The 21659-nt window shown below is 43.7% G+C and overlaps 1 protein-coding gene across 1 annotated transcript in view; it reads left to right on the top strand.

Moving 5' to 3' along the window:
• Positions 1-21659, top strand: part of LOC126188743 (chondroitin sulfate proteoglycan 4) — a 589355-nt gene that overhangs the window by 195777 nt on the left and 371919 nt on the right. The gene's annotated exons all lie outside the window — the stretch shown is intronic.

The following is a 21659-nucleotide window of genomic DNA, read 5'->3' as shown; positions in this document are numbered from 1 at the left end:
AAGACGTGATACGTACGTAAGCATCCTGTGTGACCACTTGCATCCATTATGTCCATTGTGCATTCCGATGGACTAGGGCAATTCCAGCAGGACAATGCGTCACCGCACACGCCCAGAATTGCTGCAGAGTGGCTCCAGGAACAAACACTTCTTCGTTGAAATACTTCCGCTGGCCACCAGACTCCCCAGACATGAACACTACTGATCGTACCAGGGATGCCTTGCAACGCGCCGTTCAGAGGAGATAGCCAACCCCTCTTACCCTTACGGATTTACGGACAGCTGTGCAGGATTCTGGTGTCAGTTTTCTCCAGAACTTCTTCAGACATTAGCCGAATCCATGCCACGCCGTGTTGAGGCACTTCGGCGTGCTCGCGGGGGCTCTACGCGAAATTAGGCAGGTATACCAGTTTCTTTGGCGCTTTAGTGTATATCTTACTTATATCATTTTACTTTCTGTTAGCGAACTCTTCATATTCATCAGCAGTAACAGATGGCTTTCGAGACGTCTACAATCGTATATTTTCTCCTAGAAACAAAATAGATTTGTGACCAGCGCAAATGAAATGCACGTACTTGTAATTTCCATCACTAACGGCAGCAATGTGCAAGAACACACTGTAGGAGTACTGTGTGTTGAATGCTGACCCGAGTTCCAATATATAGGAATAATATGTTAGAGCGCATCGTTGTCACAAGTTCCATAATAGAGTAGTTTTACGGTACATCAGTAAACGAATGAAAATTACCTACAAACCGCTCATTGACCATACTAGCACCAGAAATGGAGTGAGTCTCAGAAAAGGCAGAAATTTTTAATTCCGTCTTTTGAAATCGTTTCACTGGGGAAGATCGTAATATTGTCTCTCATTACGATTAACGCTATTATTGAAAATCGCATTAATTAAGAGGCATATGTGAAGACTCTGAACACACTCAGGAACATGTTTCTGATATGTTAAATCTAATAACAATCTAAACGAAATCTTGTTCCCACGCAACAGTGCGCACTCGTACACAGATCAAATAGGGCTTGACATCACTGCTTCATCCACCCTGTAGGCCAGACCTGGCGAACTCGGAATTCCTTCTGTTGGGGCTACTTTGGACTCTTTACGTGGAACACATTTTGAAGTTGATGAGAGCGAAAGGTAAACATGGCTACGAGAGTAGGACAAGAGCTTTTGCCAGAAGGAAAACATGCTCTTACACAACATGGCGCTAAAGCCATAGAACGTGATGGAGGATTTGTAGAAAGACAGCAGACGTAAAAGACAATATATTGATTGATATCGTCACCAAATTCTAGCTGTTAAGAATATTCGGAGAAAGATAATGTAGGGCATTATTTATTGATTGGCCCTGGTAAATAAACGACACCTCATCCCTTATTATCTTCTAAAGTTGCTTTTCAGTTTCTTTCTGCCATCTGCTGGTCGACTGGAATGAAAAGTCAGATGACTCTCGTGAATAAACAGTTTTCCAGCTTACAGTTTTTGAGCCACTGTTTGATTAGCAAACAGCAGTCTATGCCAGTTCCGCAGCGAGTAATGCCTTCACCATTAATACTGAAAGTGACAGTAGAAGAGCACAGAAGTAACTAATAGGTCGGAGATGATATTCTCAATATCAACGAGGATGATATCGCGTGATACCACTGACGATGCTATCAGATGATATATTTTTGATTCTAGCAATCTCGCTAACAATTTCTGCCGTTTCCTATCTACAAATTACATGGAATTTTAATTTAATGGTTACACGTTCACTATTTCTGAAGATTCTGAAAACCAAAATTCTATTATTTGGTTACAAAGCCCTTACCTTGCTGTAAATTCTCAGTTTTTTTCCAAATTTTCATGTTCACCTGATTAATTAAACAATCAGTTTAAAGCGATATTCTTCGGCCACTAACGTGTGTCCAGTAGTCTGGGATGCTTTCAGCGGCACTGATGTTAATTTCGGTATACAGAATGCTATATCATAAACTGACTAGAGGGAAATGTTGCAGCTGCATAGTTTCGCTCGCTTGCGCTGTTAGCATGCATTCATTTCTACCGCTCACTGACCACTGATTTTGAAACAAATACCGTGCTAGGAGATCAAACGTGCACAGCAAATACCATTGCGTCCAACATAGCACTGCAGTAGTAGGTTTGATTCGTTATCGGATAAAAATTTTAATGTATAAGCTTTCGCTTTCTGCCCAATTGCCATTCCGGGCGGTGTGGCGTCAACAGTAATCATAATAACGATGTACTTCACGTTCCAGAGTCGTATTGGCATAAATAACTGAAGCCACTTACATTCGTAAGTCTGTGAAGGATTAGAAAATCAAGATGTCGCAAAGTTTAGCACTAAAGTGATGTGGTTCCTGTAGACATGAACAGAAAGGATACTGATATTCGTTTAACCATGAAGTAATTGCTGGGGTAGGTACGTACAGTTCACAGGGAAAGACGTCAAATACCTGAGAAAAAAGTATGTAAAATACTTTACCAATGTAGGTAAATAAAGCTTTCATTATGGCAGTTCACGCCAACGGTCTTCCCTTGGTGGTAACAATTCCCGTTAGATCACAGAAGTTAAGCACTTTCGGGCTGGGCTCGCACTTGGATGGGTGACCATCCTGTCTGCCGAGCTCTGGTGGCAAGCGGTGTGCACTCAGCCCTGTGAGACAGGCTGAGGAGCTACTTGACTGAGAAGTAGCGGCTCCGGTCTCGTAAACTGACATACGGCCGGGAGAGCAATGTGCCGACCACATGCCCCTATATCCACATCCAGTGACGCCTGTGGGCTGAGGATGACACGGCGGTTGGTCGGTACCATCGAGCCTTCATAGCCTATTCGAGCGGAGTTTACTTAGTTTAGTTTAACTAACACTTACGAAACCAGGCATCTGATGGAGCTTGACACTGAAGAGGAACACTTATGAAACCAGGCATCTGATGGAGCTTGACACTGAAGAGGAATTTAACTGTTATACCTGACGCATTGAAACGTTCCTTTAGTTCACGCCTTGGAGCTTCCATGGAGCAACGCGTCCGCGGGCTGTATCCACTTACTCTTGGCGCTTTGCGACACGCGAAACAAATTACGCTACGGAAATGTTTATTGGCGGACCCGTATTTATTCTCAAAACTCCTACGCATTTAAAATCAATGTAAATAAGTGTCGCACGTCTAATCAATAATTAAGAGCCCTGTGGTCATACGAACTGCTCTCATTGAGATTCCGATATCCAATCACAGGGCTGGAATACGTACGCCGCTAGAAATTCATACACCGCTTCAAAGTGATTAGTAGTAATTTTTCCCAATACTCTCCACAACAATAAAATACTATTCAAAGTCAATAGCAGAAGAATTACATAAAAACAACATAGTCATATTTTAATCGGAAGTAATGTAATTTATTGGCTTCAACGGAAACCTCGCCCAGTCTGCCTCGTTCGGTAGACACCTCCGTCCAGATAGCTCTTTCCGTCCACAGCCTGACTTCCGGCATCTACCTACTGAGATCTGCTCACTCGTTTAACGGCAACGCTCTCCTAAAGAACTGAAATGATTTAACCCGAAACCTACACCCGCGGATTGGATTTTTTTTTTAATTTTACGTACTGCTGATCACGTACGATTACTTTCTACCGACGTCTGGAACACGATACGAGAACATTACCTCCGTCCCAGAAGGCATACGAGTTCTACATACCACGAGGGCTGCAGGGCTAACACCTCATCTCGCGCGATTCAAACCGCTCCATGAATTTATTTAAGAACTAAAAAAATGGTTCAATTGGCTCTGAGCACTATGGGACGTAACATCTGTGGTCATCAGTCCCCTAGAACTTAGAACTACTTAAACCTAACTAAGCTAAGGACATCACACACATACATGCCCGAGGCAGGATTCGAACCTGCGACCGTAGCCGTCGCGCGGTTCCGGACTGAGCGCCTAGAACCGATTTAAGAACTAGGCCTTCCACCGAATCAGAAGCAGCTAGTCATTGACTATTTCCTGTAAGGGCGTATTGCGCTTCCGCAAGGTGTTGCATCCTGTCTGGACTTTTCAGAGTTTCTCTGCAGCTGGTGTTGGCAGACAGTGGCCGTTACGGGAAATTACTGAGTAAAACGTTCTCGGTTTTCAAGCCGCGGCAGTTCGAATAAAATCCTCGATCTTTCGATGACCATCTGCGCCATCGTCGTCAGGAATTCAGTGACTGCCGGGGCTGCTACGGTTTCTCGCTTATATGGGCATGATGACATCATCAGCAGCCAGTCAGACAGACCCAAAGTAGAACGCCCGTAAGTCGACCCGGGCAGCTAGAGCAGTTATTGCCCGTGGCAGCACCAGTGACGTCAGGTGGCGCCAGGGGCAGGCGCCACGTTTGAAACTGCCGCTCCCGCGTCGCGCATCTGTCTCTGCTTTCTTTCGATGTCCAATGCCCGCCCCCAAGCCCTGCTGAGTGTGTCCCACTGGTCTCTGTTGAAATTGTTGGTTAAACAAGTCTCGGTCGCTTCCTTTATAACGGAGTCCCAATATGTAGATGCATTAGCCAACACTTTTGTATCTTCGAACTGTATTTTATGTCCGTTTTCTAGGCAATGCTCCGCTATGGCCGACTTGCAAAGCTCCCTTTTGTATTGTATGGCGCTTGTGCTCAGTACAACGCTCCGCAAACGTGCGAATTGTTTGTCCAATATACATGCTGCCACATTCACAGGGTACACCATACGCGGCGGACACTCGAAGAGCAATGTCGTCTTTAACAGGGCGCAACATATCTCTGCGAGGACACGAGAAATTACTGCCCACAAATCCATCTAATCGGCTGTGACCATCATTGATTTAGTAAGTTTACAGAAATCTGACCCCAGCGTATTCAGACTGAACAATAACTTATATGAAGTAGAGGTTGAGTTTTAAGTACCCCTCATTTCCAGATAAGAGCGCATTTTAGTTTATTTCCAGTTTTGCTGTTTCACATATGTGAAATGAATGTATCAGCGCTGCAGCACGTTTGGAGCAAGGAGCCAACAGTAGGTTCATACGCTGGCTAGCAGAGATGTTTGGCCATCTGTGGCTTTCAGAGCCTGTGAGAGGAGATGCCGAAGCAGTAATTGCTCGTGATGTCAGCAGAGAGATATGAAGGAAAGTAAATTTATTCTGGTGAGAATCAAGTAATTGTTATTAATAAACATTTCCTAACAAAAGTTGTCTTCGTCACTCAGACATTAGGAGGAGTCTACGGATCATTAATATTACATCTACATCTACATCTATACTCCGCGAGCCACCTTACGGTGTGTGGCGGAGGGTACTTATTGTACCACTATCTGATCCCCCCTTCCCTGTTCCATTCACGAATTGTGCGTGGGAAGAACGACTGCTTGTAAGTCTCCGTATTTGCTCTAATTTCTCGGATCTTTTCGTTGTGATCATTACGCGAGATATATGTGGGCGGTAGTAATATGTTGCTCATCTCTTCCCGGAATGTGCTCTCTCGTAATTTCGATAATAAACCTCTCCGTATTGCGTAACGCCTTTCTTGAAGTGTCCGCCACTGGAGCTTGTTCAGCATCTCCGTAACGCTCTCGCGCTGACTAAATGTCCCCATGACGAATCGCGCTGCTTTTCGCTGGATCATGTCTATCTCTTCTATTAATCCAACCTGGTAAGGGTCCCACACTGATGAGCAATACTCAAGAATCGGACGAACAAGCGTTTTGTAAGCTACTTCTTTCGTCGATGAGTCACATTTTCTTAGAATTCTTCCTATGAATCTCAACCTGGCGCCTGCTTTTCCCACTATTTGTTTTATGTGATCATTCCACTTCAGATCGCTCCGGATAGTAACTCCTAAGTATTTTACGGTCGTTACCGCTTCCAATGATTTACCACCTATGGCATAATCGTACTGGAATGGATTTCTGCCCCTATGTATGCGCATTATATTACATTTATCTACGTTTAGGGAAAGCTGCCAGCTGTCGCACCATGCATTAATCCTCTGCAGGTCTTCCTGGAGTACGTACGAGTCTTCTGATGTTGCTACTTTCTTGTAGACAACCGTGTCATCTGCAAATAGCCTCACGGAGCTACCGATGTTGTCAACTAAGTCATTTATGTATATTGTAAACAATAAAGGTCCTATCACGCTTCCTTGCGGTACTCCCGAAATTACCTCTACATCTGCAGATTTTGAACCGTTAAGAATGACATGTTGTGTTCTTTCTTCTAGGAAATCCTGAATCCAATCACACACCTGGTCCGATATTCCGTAAGCTCGTATTTTTTTCATTAAACGTAAGTGCGGAACCGTATCAAATGCCTTCCTGAAGTCCAGGAATACGGCATCAATCTGCTCGCCAGTGTCTACGGCACTGTGAATTTCTTGGGCAAATAGGGCGAGCTGAGTTTCACATGATCTCTGTTTGCGGAATCCATGTTGGTTATGATGAAGGAGATTTGTATTATCTAAGAACGTCATAATACGAGAACACAAAACATGTTCCATTATTCTACAACAGATTGACGTAAGCGAAATAGGCCTATAATTATTCGCATCTGATTTATGACCCTTCTTGAAAATGGGAACGACCTGCGCTTTCTTCCAGTCGCTAGGTACTTTACGTTCTTCCAGCTGATAGAAAGGGGGCAAGTTCTTTAGCATAATCACTGTAGAATCTTAAGGGTATCTCGTCTGGTCCGGATGCTTTTCCGCTACTAAGTGATAGCAGTTGTTTTTCAATTCCGATATCGTTTATTTCAATATTTTCCATTTTGGCGTCCGTGCGACGGCTGAAGTCAGGGACCGTGTTACGATTTTCCGCAGTGAAACAGTTTCGGAACACTGAATTCAGTATTTCTGCCTTTCTTCGGTCGTCCTCTGTTTCGGTGCCATCGTGGTCAACGAGTGACTGAATAGGGGATTTAGATCCGCTTACCGATTTTACATATGACCAAAACTTTTTAGGGTTCTTGTTTAGATTGTTTGCCAATGTTTTATGTTCGAATTCGTTGAATGCTTCTCTCATTGCTCTCTTTACGCTCTTTTTCGCTTCGTTCAGCTTTTCCTTATCAGCTATGATTCGACTACTCTTAAACCTATGATGAAGCTTTCTTTGTTTCCGTAGTACCTTTCGTACATGATTGTTATACCACGGTGGATCTTTCCCCTCGCTTTGGACCTTAGTCGGTACGAACTTATCTAAGGCGTACTGGACGATGTTTCTGAATTTTTTCCATTTTTGTTCCACATCCTCTTCCTCAGAAATGAACGTTTGATGGTGGTCACTCAGATATTCTGCGATTTGTGCCCTATCACTCTTGTTAAGCAAATATATTTTCCTTCCTTTCTTGGCATTTCTTATTACACTTGTAGTCATTGATGCAACCACTGACTTATGATCACTGATACCCTCTTCTACATTCACGGAGTCGAAAAGTTCCGGTCTATTTGTTGCTATGAGGTCTAAAACGTTAGCTTCACGAGTTGGTTCTCTAACTATCTGCTCGAAGTAATTCTCGGACAAGGCAGTCAAGATAATGTCACAAGAGTCTCTGTCCCTGGCTCCAGTTCTGATTGTGTGACTATCCCATTCTATACCTGGTAGATTGAAGTCTCCCCCTATTACAATAGTATGATCACGAAACTTCTTCACGACGTTCTGCAGGTTCTCTCTGAGGCGCTCAACTACTACGGTTGCTGATGCAGGTGGTCTATAGAAGCATCCGACTATCATATCTGACCTTTGATACTTAGCTTAACCCAGATTATTTCACATTCGCATTCGCTAATAACTTCACTGGATATTATTGAATTCTTTACTGCTATAAATACTCCTCCACCATTGGCGTTTATCCTATCCTTGCGGTATATATTCCATTCTGTGTCTAGGATTTCGTTACTGTTCACTTCCGGTTTTAACCAACTTTCCGTTCCTAATACTATATGCGCACTATTTCCTTCAATAAGAGATACTAATTCAGGAACCTTGCCCTGGATACTCCTGCAGTTTACCAATATTACGTTAACTTTTCCTGTTTTTGGTCTCTGAGGACGGACGTTCTTTATCAACGATGATAATGTCCTCTCTGGTAAGCCGTCAGGTATCTCTCAGTAATTCTGAAAAGCTGATAATTATCGATAATAGTAAATAAATGAATAACTTTGGTATAATCGTAGGTGTACGGTCTTATACGGACTACACCGATTGTACGCTCAAGTTCCAGACTGTGCGCCACAGTCGCCAGTCGTACATAGAATGCCTTTCGATTTAGTCATGCGGTATACCATGCTCTCTCATCGTTATTAGTTAGCTCATAGCCAGTGTGAACAAGATCATTTTACGGTGTTTCTTAAACAAACGCACCGTAATGGCATCCCGTGCAAAAATTACTTGCACAAAAAATTTCATCCTGCTTCATTATCTAAAACATTGACCGTAGCATTGCACTTCCAGAGTCAGACGGCGCTGCTATGGCTGCAAGGGGACATAGAACTACCAGAGCACCTCCACATAATTGCTAGGAAGAATTCCTACGCGGTGGCTCACTAAGTCAGTTCAAAGACGGAAAGGCTTAATTACAGCAAAACTCGGATGGGAAAGCTTGGCAAGTTATACTGTACGTCCCTTATACCACCATCGATTGACTCACTGGCTAAACTAGGACATTTCTGATGGTTTACTACGATTGGGGGGGGGGGAATTGTTGCAAGGGGAAAGTAAAGGGAAAGGATGGGTGGGAAATTGTGACTTCCAGCCGCACAGGGCATTCTGGTAATGCATTAGCAAAAGTTGAATAGTGCCGGATAAGGATTCGAACGCAGATGTTCCACTTCTATACGATGCCTTAACAGCCTCGGCCATTTGAACACGCTTTCCGTCTTATCCAAATTCTCCACTTACGGCACACTGCAACGCAGTGTCCCTCGTCGATTAACTCCCTACACGCTAATTATTGATTTCAGTAGTAGTTCGGGTGATACTAGTGCACCCGCACTGAAACATACGTCCGGGGGTCGTAGTGCTCTTACAGAAATATATGATTACTGTCTGTTATGTCCGAAATCCTATGTGAATCAATAACTTGCGAGTCGGGGGTTTAATGGACGAAAGACGCTGCATTTCAGCTGAGAACTCTGGTCGGTCGGAAAGTGTGACGGGGTGGCCGATACGGTAAAACAACTGTTCTAGAGGAGAGAGAAATCCAGGCACAAATTTTCACCTTTCGCCATTGTATTGTCACAGTGACCTTTGCGGCTGGAGATCACGATGTCTCACCCACCCTTTTCCTTTACTACCCCATCTTTCATATAAATTTATGCACTAGCCACGTCACTATGAGTGATGTCTGGTCTGTCAGTCATGTCGGTGGGACCCCACAGCACTCAGATGTATACGAACAGTATTCCCCAGTGCAGCCGAAAGCTGGCCTTGAGATGAGACACGAAACAGCACACAGTCACTAGTATAAAATGAAATGTCGAACAGCTTCTTACAAACTGTTGAACGAGGCGGCTGCCTCAAAAGAACCAAAAGCTACGAGATACGTACATCGAAAGGCGAGTCCTCTGGGAAAGAGTAGTGACGAATCACATTGAGCCTTTACGGTCGAATATCAAAATTAGCTCATTTGTACTTTAAGTAGGGAGTTATTTTACGTCCATATTAATCTGGCCCTGTGGATGGCTACGCACTGACTGTGATCCCAGGTGCCCGAAGGCCTCAAGAGAAAAACCGGCGGAGTATTACGCAAGTGCTGTGAGTAGAGATCTGCGCGAATGCGGATATATCAGCGGACATCTATGGTACTAATTATTTTCAAATCAAAGCCCACTACGTGATGAATATTCACGGTTTAATTATGTTGCGGTATAAAATTAGGATAAATTAATATTACAGTTTTCATGAATTTAGATGGAGTGCGATCGATATGTATAATTATTCTTGTTTCTCGACTCCCGGCATACTGAAGGTGAAATAGGACGGCAAATTTTTCTTTATTGAAATAAGAAGTTGGAATTCAGTCGTAAGTTGCGTTAAGAAGTATCCTTTAGGTGATGCTCCTGACTATTTTCGGACATTGCGTCCATTCTCAAATCATCTGTCTTCGTAAGTAAGAGCACTCATCGCATTGTTCACTGTAACTCGCCTATTTTACGTTAAACTATCTCCATTGCCATTTGGACTGTCTGCTGTGGCTGTTCCCAACATGCGTACATTACTCTGTTTCAGTCACTTACAAAGACGGATGGTTCGAGAATGGTCACAATGTTCGAAATCAGTCACCACCAATAAGTAAAGGACACTTCTTAATACAACTTACGACGGAATTTCAACCATTTATTTCAATTATTGTTGTATTCGGTTACTATTATTACGCATTCGACATGGAGAGCCACTACGCTAGCTGGAAAGCACTGTGTCCTGGAGAGGGTAGATAAATTTTTGATGTCAGCGAAGGCCTAATATGGAGACATGCTATTCTTCTTGTTTCCCTCCACAGTTACAGGTACGTCCTATTTCCGTCGTACCAGCAGTTGCCCCTATGGGTGAAGCAATCACGTTTTTTTCATTAACAGCTGTGTCTTATGCAACTAACGGAAGCTGCCACAACGAAACATGACGGATGTTCTGGTACACTCCATTGTTTGGGTCCTTTACTCTATGTTCCGACTACGGTTTCTCTTTCATCCACATAGTAACTAAGGTACGATATAAAATTAGTCGATCTATAAACATTTCTCTTAATACTTAAAGGTTGAAACATTTATCACATTCAAGAAGTAGTATGTTAATATGATTAAAATAAGGGGCTATCAAAAAGTTTCCGTTCGCAGGCCGTACAGTCCGGAATCGGAATGCCACTCAGATAGAATCGTCGTGAACACTGCGGCAATCATGCCACCCACATACCAGGTCGGAAACACCCGTTTGGTACAACATCATGCCATGCTGCGTGAAGTAGTCCGTGACAGTCTGCTGCACATCCTCATCCGACAGGAACCATCGACTCTTGAAGGCTGTTTTTAAGGGATTGCAATGGAGAGGGTTGGGTCGTTTTGGGGAGGAGACCAGACAGCAAGGTCATCAGTCTCATTGGATTAGGGAAGGATGGCAAAGTAAGTCCGCCGTGCCCTTTGAAAGGAACCGTCCTGGCATTTGCCTCGAGCGATTTAGGGAAATCACGGAAAGCCTAAATCAGGATGGCCGGACGTGGGATTGAACCGTCGTCCTCCCGAATGCGAGTCCAGTGTGCTAACCACTGCGCCAACTCGCTCGGTGATCGCATGGGAGAGATCAGGACTCTAGGGCGGATGCTCCAGTACCTCCCATCTGAGCTGGCGTGCATTACGGTATTTGCGATATGGGAACATTCGTTATCATGAAGCAGCAGTACCGCAAGTGGCATTTGGTTTCCAAGAGACATGCTTCCCGAATACACGTTCTTCATTCTCTGCTGGATGGCTATTGGTGTTTGCCCTTCAGCAGCCAAGAAAAGAATAAAAGCAATTTGGTCTTGTATGGACGCATGTGGAGGTGACGTTGCCATAGTTCACCTTTCGGCATTTGCCACAAGCACGTCGGAAGGATAGAAATGCAACTTTAATCCGTAGCCTACATGTCGGTAGGTATAAACACGCAACGGTGCCGCGCTACGTTGTGTATACGCTGCAGCAACGCTCTCAGACGGAAACTTGTTGATCACGCCTTGTATTATGGTGAACTACATCAAAATATTCGAGAATATGCACTATGTAAAAATTTGGAACGACAAACTTTTGACTTCCCATTGCAGAGAAAACACATTGCAGAAAATTTCACAAAATAAATTTCAGTCATTAGAGCAGAGAACTGTAGCTTGTGAAAAGTACCAAGAATATGACAGGCTATGTGGTATCAAAATTTTGTCTTGATTGGTGCCTACGTATGTAGTCTTTCAATGTCAATTACGAGTAAAATTCAGTCCAAATTTGAACCTAAGTACCGAACGGATGAAATTGCTTTAGAAATGTTGATATTTGCGGATATGGATAAAACATCTGCAGATACGGAGGGTATTTGTATTATCTATCCACACCTCCACCTGTGTTATAGGAATGCTAGCTTTCGACTGCAGCATCCTAATCCAAGTAAAGCTGTTTCTTTGAGGCAATTCATAGTCCATGCTGCAGAATGTGGCCAGAATCTATTGCGCTCGCTTCATCGCTTATAGGACTGACAGTGATCTGTGATATACTTCCATTATGTAAAAATAACTTTAAGTGGGAAATAATAATGCCAAAGCCCTGCCAGAAGGCATCTCTTACGAGAGCAACACAAATCCATTCTACACATCAGGGTTAGTTTCCCGCAAGAGCTCAATGCGTAAACAATTTCACAAGCCGCTTGTGAGTTCGCCAAATGAAGATCTCAACTATAAACGATAGTACGGGTCAAGTTGGTTGTTTTGAGAAATCGCAGAGTGAAGTTTCAGTAACATCTCAAAATGAGTTATTTGAAGCACATGCAGTGTGATTCTCTTGTACAAATAAGTTATTATTCAAATATACTCACAATTACGACATATTTTTAAAATGACAAATTCTAACTAAAATTTTATTTTATAAATTCGTGAATGATTATGTAACATTGTTGAGTTGCAAACTAAGTGATTTATCGTTGAATTCTCGATATTTACATGCTGCGCATATTAACGACAAATACAATTTTAAAAGAACCGAATTTTTTCAGTTTTTTGATATTAAGATCTGAATTAACGGTTTTTGCAGTAATAAGTTGTAAAAGCCTCGATTCAGCACAATACAAAAATTAATTTTAGCAATCACTTTACTGTATCATGTAAACAATGTGAAGAATGGCCGTTAACATTTCTACCATCATTTTGTCACGTAAATTCACATAAACTATGGCAAGGAACACAGCTAAACATTGTTTATTTGCTTAATTAAATATTCATATTTATATTAACAGATCTTCCGTCGGTTCTTGGTAGAACAACATTGTAATAAATGAAAAGCACCAGATTGCTTTTGTTCTACAATTGTAGAACAAAAGCAAAGTGGTGCTTTTCATTTATTATTCATATTTAAATGATCAATAAGAACTTTTGAAGAGCATTTGCGTTTTGTAACGTGTTCAGAATATTTATCGAAATCATAGTTACCCATATCATCCTCAAATTCGTAAAAATTCCCTCAGAAAAGCATTTTCCTGGCACGAACACCACCCGTGTTACTACTACTGACAGCTATATTTCCGGCAGTTACCACTGTTTATGTGTACACATCCTCACAAAGTTGCCATGTAGTGATAATCTGAAATTAGAGATTATGTTGCCATTTCTCGATTTATCGTGGTAGTGTCAACTAATATGAATAAATAACATCACTTACAATGTTCAGCATGCTGTAACTCTGCTTCTCATCGATCGTTCCTTTACATAGTTTACAGTCGAAGTCTTCAAACCAGCGAGTAGGTAGAGCAGACCTACTTTGAGAAAGAGGCGAGTCATGGGCCTGAGAGTCGGAGGTGACGTGTTGCCAAAGTCGAAAGTTTGTGAACCGCACTGATCGAAAAAGAAATTATGCCTGTGAAGGAAGCTTACAAGAAGTCAATGATGCGGTTGTGATGAGTACGCTATGCGTTCTGATCAGTATCCGTCTCTCCTTCCATGGAAACATAAGTGTCGTTCGGTTCTGAAAGGATTTTTAACTTAAGTAGGTTTAAAATTTTATCATATTTTACATATGTGGAGGTTTATTCCAAAGTTGCAAGAATAAAGTTAGAGTTAACTATTAGCGGTATGTGTTCTGTAGAGATCCTAAGATCTTTCTGAGTACTATTAAATTCCTATAGACCTTATACCAGTGCTAAATGTATGAAGACCGTACCTTTTCGTGTGATTCAGAACAAATATTACTTGACCTGTAATTTGTGTGGACTTTACAATTAAATATGAAACTGTCAGTTAACATTCCATTGGTTGCCCGAGCTTTTAGTATAACTTTTGCTCTTACGTCATCCAGCTCCTAAAGAGACATTATGTTACTCGTATTTCCATTCCATAAGAAATATAAACTGACATACTACTCGATCTTTATTCTATACTTAATGAATTTCAAGTTTCATGCAGACATCTAATATCCAACCTGGACTCTTCATTTCTACAAGAGTGTAATCAGACTTTTAAAATCTCACTGTATCAGATTGTCTGTAAAGGGATCTCGAGGTAAGCCAGTTGGCGGCGGAGTTTCAAAATGACCATCTTTAAACAGTACATCATTTACGTTTCACTGTTTACTCGAACCTGAAATCAGTACTTAATATTTTTGGCTAAAAACTGGTTTAAACAGTACAGTTGCTTGGTACCAAGGTGGTCTTTTAGGAATTGAAACTGCTTTTTGGCGTCTGAAAGACACCGGCGTACGTTATAGAAATCCTTCGCGCTAGCTGTAAGTTTAGGGGCAGAATATTCAATCAGTAAAAGCTGCACGTCCTCATGATTTAACATCAGTTCCCTGACGCCAGGCACAGTGCTTCAGTAAGAGCAGCCGTGAAATATTGCGCTTCATTTTACACTCACGCATAATGCGGAGAGCTTATATTCGTGAAGAAGAATGGTCGGGTATTTCAGCGGGCGCGTTCAGCTCCGAGATTCTGGCGATAAAGTGAAGGCATCCATAAGGTTGATGGCTGAGGCCGCCGCTCGAAGCTTCGCCCCGCCCGAGGCCCTAGGCCGCCGGAGGCTGGCGTTAGCGCCGTGTTGTTCGGACTTGTACAGCCTTCGCAGCGCGGTATGAGGCCCAAGTTTTAGGAAGAACATCTGCATACTTTCAGGCACTCTCCCGAAGCGAATCTACTGTGAAACATGAGAAGTGTGTGTTGCAGATGTGTGCATGTTCTTCAAGCAGTATCCAAATAATGTAACTTTAGTTTTTGCCGATTACATGATGTAAACATACGGGCACCGCCTACTAGGCTAAGACTCAACTCACATAACCACAGCAGTGAGGCTGATCTTTAATTTTTTGGTTGAGACTCAAGACTAAGAGTATTAAAATACTAAGAGTATTAAAATACTACTATTAAAATAGTACTATGCCAGAAATCACGAATTATTTTCCCCTAGCTTTCATAAATTCCAAACTGAAGCAAGTGTGTTTTGCCACCGTCACCTTCAGGTTCTGTTACATTCATCTTCAGTCTGCAATCCTCGGACAGTTGATTCTCTGTTGGTTCAAATGGCTCTGAGCACTATGGGACTTCACTTCTAAGGTCATCAGTCCCCTAGAACTTAGAACTACTTAAACCTAACCCACCAAAGGACATCAAACACATCCATGCCCGAGGCAGGATTCGAACCTGCGACCGTAGCGGTCGCGCGATTCCAGACTGTAGCGCCTAGAACAGCGCCCCCCCCCCCCCCCCCACCGGGCCGGCTTCTCTGTTGGCACTCGTATCTTGTACAATAACATACCGATTTCTTACCTAATTTTGTAATTCCGAAAACAAAAGAACGGCACAGAATCAAAAATGGTTCAAATGGCTCTGAGCACTATGGGACTCAACTGCTGTGGTCATAAGTCCCCTAGAACTTAGAACTACTTTAAACCTAACTAACCTAAGGACAGCACACAACACCCAGCCATCACGAGGCACAGAAAATCTCTGACCCCGCCGGGAATCGAACCCGGGAACCCGGGCGTGGGAAGCGAGAACGCTACCGCACGACCACGAGATGCGGGCGGCACAGAATCGGATTAAAAGATTAGTAAGCGGACGTTATGTGCATATGGGTCTTAAAAGTATTTAGAGGTAGCACTAACGTGCATTGGAAATGGGACTGGCCGTGCGCTTCTAGGCGCTACAGTCTGGAACCGAGCGACCGCTCCGGTCGCAGGTTCGAATCTTGCCTCGGGCATGGATGTGTGTGATGTCCTTAGGTTAGTTAGGTTTAATTGGTTCTAAGTTCTAGGCGACTGATGACCTCAGAAGTTAAGTCGCATAGTGCTCAGAGCCATTTTTGAAATGGGACTATCACGTACAATCGGTACTGGGGAAAGCGAACGGAAGTCTTAATTTTGTTGGAATAGTCTACATCTACATCTACATCTACATCTACATTTATACTCCGCAAGCCACCCAACGGTGTGTGGCGGAGGGCACTTTACGTGCCACTGTCATTATCTCCCTTTCCTGTTCCAGTCGCGTATGGTTCGCGGGAAGAACGACTGTCTGAAAGCCTCTGTGCGCGCTCTAATCTCTCTAATTTTACATTCGTGATCTCCTCGGGAGGTATAAGTAGGGGAAAGCAATATATTCGATACCTCATCCAGAAACGCACCCTCTCGAAACCTGGCGAGCAAGCTACACCGCGATGCAGAGCGCCTCTCTTGCAGAGTCTGCCACTTGAGTTTGTTAAACATCTCCGTAACGCTATCACGGTTACCAAATAACCCTGTGACGAAACGCGCCGCTCTTCTTTGGATCTTCTCTATCTCCTCCGTCAACCCGATCTGGTACGGATCCCACACTGATGAGCAATACTCAAGTATAGGTCGAACGAGTGTTTTGTAAGCCACCTCCTTTGTTGATGGACTACATTTTCTAAGGACTCTCCCAATGAATCTCAACCTGGTACCCGCCTTACCAACAATTAATTTTATATGATCATTCCACTTCAAATCGTTCCGCACGCATACTCCCAGATATTTTACAGAAGTAACTGCTACCAGTGTTTGTTCCGCTATCATATAATCATACAATAAAGGATCCTTCTTTCTATGTATTCGCAATACATTACATTTGTCTATGTTAAGGGTCAGTTGCCACTCCCTGCACCAAGTGCCTATCCGCTGCAGATCTTCCTGCATTTCGCTACAATTTTCTAATGCTGCAACTTCTCTGTATACTACAGCATCATCCGCGAAAAGCCGCATGGAACTTCCGACACTATCTACTAGGTCATTTATATATATTGTGAAAAGCAATGGTCCCATAACACTCCCCTGTGGCACGCCAGAGGTTACTTTAACGTCTGTAGATGTCTCTCCATTGAGAACAACATGCTGTGTTCTGTTTGCTAAAAACTCTTCAATCCAGCCACACAGCTGGTCTGATATTCCGTAGGCTCTTACTTTGTTTATCAGACGACAGTGCGGAACTGTATCGAACGCCTTCCGGAAGTCAAGGAAAATGGCATCTACCTGGGAGCCTGTATCTAATATTTTCTGGGTTTCATGAACAAATAATGCGAGTTGGGTTTCACACGATCGCTGTTTCCGGAATCCATGTTGATTCCTACATAGTAGATTCTGAGTTTCCAAAAACGACATGATACTCGAGCAAAAGACATGTTCTAAAATTCTACAACAGATCGACGTCAGAGAGATAGGTCTATAGTTTTGCGCATCTGCTCGACGACCCTTCTTGAAGACTGGGACTACCTGTGCTCTTTTCCAATCATTTGGAACCTTCTGTTCCTCTAGAGACTTGCGGTACACGGCTGTTAGAAGGGGGGCAAGTTCTTTCGCGTACTCTGTGTAGAATCGAATTGGTATCCCGTCAGGTCCAGTGGACTTTCCTCTGTTGAGTGATTCCAGTTGCTTTTCTATTCCTTGGACACTTATTTCAATGTCAGCCATTTTTTCGTTGGTGCGAGGATTTAGAGAAGGAACTGCAGTGCGGTCTTCCTCTGTGAAACAGCTTTGGAAAAAGGTGTTTAGTATTTCAGCTTTACGCTTGTCATCCTCTGTTTCAATGCCATCATCATCCCAGAGTGTCTGGACATGATGTTTCGAGCCACTTACTGATTTAACGTAAGACCAGAACTTCCTAGGATTTTCTGTCAAGTCGGTACCTAGTATTTCACTTTCGAATTCACTGAACGCTTCACGCATAGCCCTCCTTACGCTAACTTTGACATCGTTTAGCTTCTGTTTGTCTGAGAGGTTTTGGCTGCGTTTAAACTTGGAGTGAAGCTCTCTTTGCTTTCGCAGTAGTTTCCTAACTTTGTTGTTGTACCACGGTGGGTTTTTCCCGTCCCTCACAGTTTTGCTCGGCACGTACCTGTCTAAAACGCATTTAACGATTGCCTTGAACTTTTTCCATAAACACTCAACATTGTCAGTGTCGGAACAGAAATTTTCGTTTTGATCTGTTAGGTAGTCTGAAATCTGCCTTCTATTACTCTTGCTAAACAGATAAACCTTCCTCCCTTTTTTTATATTCCTATTAACTTCCATATTCAGGGATGCTGCAACGGCCTTATGATCACTGATTCCCTGTTCTGCACTTACAGAGTCGAAAAGTTCGGGTCTGTTTGTTATCAGTAGGTCCAAGATGTTATCTCCACGAGTCGGTTCTCTGTTTAATTGCTCGAGGTAATTTTCGGATAGTGCACTCAGTATAATGTCACTCGATGCTCTGTCCCTACCACCCGTCCTAAACATCTGAGTGTCCCAGTCTATATCTGGTAAATTGAAATCTCCACCTAAGACCATAACATGCTGAGAAAATTTATGTGAAATGTATTCCAAATTTTCTCTCAGTTGTTCTGCCACTAATGCTGCTGAGTCGGGGGGTCGGTAAAAGGAGCCAATTATTAACCTTGCTCGGTTGTTGAGTGTAACCTCCACCCATAATAATTCACAGGAACTATCCACTTCTACTTCACTACAGGATAAACTACTACTAACAGCGACGAACACTCCGCCACCGGTTGCATGCAATCTATCCTTTCTAAACACCGTCTGTGCCTTTGTAAAAATTTCGGCAGAATTTATCTCTGGCTTCAGCCAGCTTTCTGTACCTATAACGATTTCAGCTTCGGTGCTTTCTATCAGCGCTTGAAGTTCCGGTACTTTACCAACGCAGCTTCGACAGTTTACAATTACAATACCGATTGCTGCTTGGTCCCCGCATGTCCTGACTTTGCCCCGCACCCGTTGAGGCTGTTGCCCTTTCTGCACTTGCCCGAGGCCATCTAACCTAAAAAACCGCCCAGCCCACGCCACACAACCCCTGCTACCCGTGTAGCCGCTTGTTGCGTGTAGTGGACTCCTGACCTATCCAGCGGAACCCGAAACCCCACCACCCTATGGCGCAAGTCGAGGAATCTGCAGCCCACATGGTCGCAGAACCGTCTCAACCTCTGATTCAGACCCTCCACTCGGCTCTGTACCAAAGGTCCGCAGTCAGTCCTGTCGACGATGCTGCAGATGGTGAGCTCTGCTTTCATCCCGCTAGCGAGACTGGCAGTCTTCACCAAATCAGATAGCCGCCGGAAGCCAGAGAGGATTTCCTCCGATCCATAGCGACACACATCATTGGTGCCGACATGAGCGACCACCTGCAGATGGGTGCACCCTGTACCCTTCATGGCATCCGGAAGGACCCTTTCCACATCTGGAATGACTCCCCCCGGTATGCACACGGAGTGCACTTTGGTTTTCTTCCCCTCCCTTGCTGCCATATCCCTAAGGGGCCCCATTACGCGCCTGACGTTGGAGCTCCCAACTACCAGTAAGCCCACCCTCTGCGACTGCCCGGATCTTGCAGACTGAGGGGCAACCTCTGGAACAGGACAAGCAGCCATGTCAGGCTGAAGATCAGTATCAGCCTGAGACAGAGCCTGAAACCGGTTCGTCAGACAAACTGGAGAGGCCTTCCGTTCAGCCCTCCGGAATGTCTTTCGCCCCCTGCCACACCTTGAGACGACCTCCCACTCTACCACAGGTGAGGGATCAGCCTCAATGCGGGCAGTATCCCGGGCAACCACAGTCGTAGTCCGATCGGGGGATGCGTGGGACGAGCTGGCCGTCCCCGACAAACCCCCATCCGGACCCCCACAGTGATGCCCATTGGCAACAGCCTCAAGCTGTGTGACCGAAGCCAACACTGCCTGAAGCTGGGAGCGAAGGGATGCCAACTCAGCCTGCATCCGAACACAGCAGTTGCAGTCCCTATCCATGCTAAAAACTGTGCAAAGAACGTCTGAACTAATCTACAGAGAGCGCAAACAAAACGACACAAAATTGAAGCGGTTATTAAAATACAAGATTGCCTAGTAAATGCACTAATGCTGGCACTTGTGCACTGCTGACACACTGCTCGGCGGCGGAAGGAGACTACGCGATTTAACACTATTCGAGTACTAAAACGTGATGCTACAACTCTCAAATACTATAATACGCCCGAAATTTATGAATTAAACAATGCAAGTACCAAAAACACGCAAAGAAATTAAGAATTAAACTATGTAACAAATGAGTGAGCTAGGAGTATACGACTTGCTGCTGCAGCTGCTTATCCAACGGCGGCAGGGAGCACACTGGGAAAGTTCTGGTAAACCTCTTCATCTCAGAGTAGCATTCGCATCAGACGTCCTCAGTTACTTATGCGTGTAAAAAATTGTAAATTTGTGGTAAGATCTTAAGGGACCAAACTGCCTAGGTCATCGGTTCCTAAGCTTACACACTACTTAATGTAACTTAAACTAACTTACGCTATGGACAACCCACACACCCATGCCCGAGGGAGGACCCGAACCTCCGATGAGGAGGAGGCACACGAACCGTGACAAGGCGCCCCAGACCGCGCGGCTACCCCACTCGGCCACTTATGCGTGTATTCATTAAGTATTCACCTACAGAATTTACAGCTTCTGCTTCCTCTAGTACCATGAAATATATTCCCTAGTGTCTTAACACGCATCCTAATATTATAACAGGACAAATCTTAACAATTATCTACTTTACATACTTCTTAATTAACGTCATTGTTTCCCGTATGTTCCTTTCTCCACCGATCCTGCGGAGAATCTTCTCATTCCTTAGCAGTTCCAATTTTCAACATCCTTCTGTTGCACCACGTCTCAAACTCTTCACCTTTTTTCCGGTTTTCCCACAGTTCAAAATTCACTACCATACAATGCTGTGGCCAGAACGTCTGATCTCGAAATTTCTTACTTAGATTAAGACAGATATTTGATACTACATCTACATCTACATGGATACTCTGCAAATCACATTTAAGTGCCTGACAGAGGGTTCATCGAACCACCTTCACAATTCTCTATTATTCCAATCTCGTATAGCGCGCGGAAAGAACTAACACGTATATCTTTCCGTACGAGCTGTGATTTCCCTTATTGTGGTGATCCTTTCTCCCAATATATGTCGGTGTCAACAAAATATTTTCGCATTCGGAGGAGAAATTTGGTGACTGGAATTTCGTAAGAAGATTCCGTACCAACGAGAAACGCCTTTCTTTTAGTGATGTCCAGCCCAAATCCTGTATCGTTTCTGTGACACTCTCTCCCATATTTCGCGATAATAAAAAGCATGCTGCCCTTCATTGAACATTTTCGATGTACTCCGTCAGTCCAATCTGATAAGGGTCTCACACCGCGCAGGAGTATCTTAAAGAGGACGGACAAGCGTAGTGTAGGCAGTCTCCTTAGTAGATATTTTACATTTTCTAAGTGTCCTGCCAATAAAACGCTGTCTTTGGTTAACCTTCCCCACATTTTCTGTGTGTTTCTTCCACTTTAAGTTGTTCGTAATTGTATTATCTAGGTATTTAGTTGAACTGACGGCTTTTAGGTTAGACTGGTTTATCGTGTAACCGAAGTTTAACGAATTCCTTTTA

This window comes from Schistocerca cancellata, chromosome 5 (genome assembly GCF_023864275.1).
Source record: "Schistocerca cancellata isolate TAMUIC-IGC-003103 chromosome 5, iqSchCanc2.1, whole genome shotgun sequence".
In the NCBI taxonomy this organism is placed as follows: Eukaryota; Metazoa; Arthropoda; class Insecta; order Orthoptera; family Acrididae; genus Schistocerca; species Schistocerca cancellata.
The sequence above is the reverse complement of the archived record's forward strand: the minus strand, read 5'-3'. Positions and strand labels throughout refer to the sequence as shown.